Here is a 2127-nt window from a genome sequence, read left to right as displayed (position 1 = left end):
TAAATTCAGATGGTAATATCATAACTATAGGTAAAAATTAGTAATAAGTTATTATTGAGGCAGAAGATAAAGTGTGTGAGAAAAATATATAATAACCCAGAACTAAGGCATTTTATATTTTGGCAATATAATCAGAGATAAAATCAGGCAAGTAAAATAATTCTAAATTAAGCTTTCATGTTGTAGAAGAAGGAAGTAGCAAAGCGAAAGTATTCAAAATGTTTCACTCTGATGGAAAAGCTGTTGGTGAATAAATCATCTGGGTGAGAGCATAATTTGAAAGACTGAAGAAATATGGCTTTACTTATTGTTGATAAGAAAGGGAAGGATCAGGCAAAATTGAAAAGCAGAACTGAATTTAAGAACTAGGAAAAGTGAAAGATAAATGAGCAGAAACACAATCAGATAATAGGTACCAATGACAGGAATACAATCAAATGTCAGTTATTACACTACATGTGGATTGGCTGACTCCCTTATCAAAATACAGATGTTGTCAGATTGGGTATCAGCCCATAAGATTCATACAGTTGCCTTTCATTATCCTCGGGCTGTTGGTTCCAGGACACGCCCCCTCCCTCAGTGATACCAAAATCCATGGATGCTCAATTAAGTTCCTTATATAAAACAGAGTAGTACAGGCGGTGCTTGGTCTTTCTGAGTTCCACATCTGTGAATTCGATCTGATGTCGATGTGGAGGGCCGACTGGATATTAAAAAAAGTCAATAAGGTAGATATCATCCATAACAAACTGGCCTAAAATTGAAAACTAAGGCTTAAACAAATATATGCCAAGCAAGTGAAAATGAAAAAAAATCATACATAGCAAATAAATATCAAATTGGAGCTAAGGGTCAAAAGCATTCTATAGGAGAAAGAGGAACATGTACTTACTAAATTTTAAATCCATGAAGCTACCAGCCACTTATAAACAAATGACAAAAAGCCAAATAAATAAAAACTAATTGGAAATGCAGGGCAACTTAAAAAAAGCACAAGTTTAGTGGATGATTTAATATACCCTTTTGAGAATGTAAGATGCCAGTTATACAGAAAACCAAATATATAGCAATAACATAAAAGATTTAAATAATGCATCATCAAAACCTTAAATGTTTGTGTGTACAAATGTTACATGTATGCAATTTTCATCTCTATAGATAATGCACATTTTTCTTTTATCCATACTTCCCTTACAAAAACCTATCATATACTTGATTACAAAGATACTCGTATTTAGTTCCAAAAGGGTAGATATTTTATGTTTTAATGTGATGAAACTTAAAAATCAAGAATAGAAACATGATCAAAGGAGATATATACTTTTTTTTTTCCCACAGGAAAGTAGGATTTATTGGTGGGCATGAGTAAGGAGGGGGCAGCACCAAGGCTCTCATGAGTGCAGGGCCTGCCATTTGTCTAGAGGGCCACAATTAAGGATGTAGTTGACCCCACAGCCTTCCAAGATGAACTGCTTTTCTGCCATCATGTTTTCAAATTCATCCGCATTAAACTTAGTAAATGCCCGCTTCCTGGAGATGTGGATCTTCTGATGGCCAGGGAACTTGAACTTGGCCCTATAGAGGGCCTCAATCACATGCTCCTTGTTCTGCAGCTTAGTGCTGATGGACATTATGACTTGGCCAATGTGGACCCTGGCCACTGTGTCCTGGGGCTTTCCAAAGGCACCGGGCATACCTGTCTGGAGCCTAGATTGGGAACAGCATGCCAGTCATGAATGTCCACTGGAAAGGGCTGTCTCTAAGGTCCTATGGGGCAACCCATGCAGGTAACAGGCTGCATACACTACCGAGGAGGCTGCTGTTTGCAGCCGTTGCACACTGGGCCCCCATGGGGAGAGATTTATACTTTTAAAAATTAAGATTCTCCAAAATAACCACAGGATACTAGATAATATTAAATAATCTCTAGTAAGTAAATGCAAAAGAAAATGATTGCAAATAAACCAGAAAATAATGAAAAGCAGAGCAATTCAGTAAACCTATGGGAATCAAGCAAGAATATATTTAGACAAATAATTATTACTGCATACATATTTATTATAAAAATCAGATTAAATAAATTAAATATTTAATAAATTGACACTAAAATTAAACCACAGAATT

At 35.8% G+C, this 2127-nt stretch overlaps 1 non-coding gene across 1 annotated transcript; it reads right to left on the bottom strand.

The window, feature by feature from the left end:
* Nucleotides 1-1754: 1754 nt before the first annotated feature.
* On the bottom strand, nucleotides 1755-1884 carry LOC117312479 (small nucleolar RNA SNORA70). The gene has a single exon (XR_004526809.1). It is a non-coding gene; the product is annotated as a small nucleolar RNA SNORA70 (small nucleolar RNA).
* Between the last annotated feature and the right edge of the window lie 243 nt (nucleotides 1885-2127).

This window comes from Tursiops truncatus, chromosome 5 (assembly GCF_011762595.2).
Source record: "Tursiops truncatus isolate mTurTru1 chromosome 5, mTurTru1.mat.Y, whole genome shotgun sequence".
Lineage (NCBI taxonomy): Eukaryota > Metazoa > Chordata > Mammalia > Artiodactyla > Delphinidae > Tursiops > Tursiops truncatus.
Note: the sequence above shows the minus strand (reverse complement) of the source record. Positions and strands in the feature narration are given on the sequence as shown.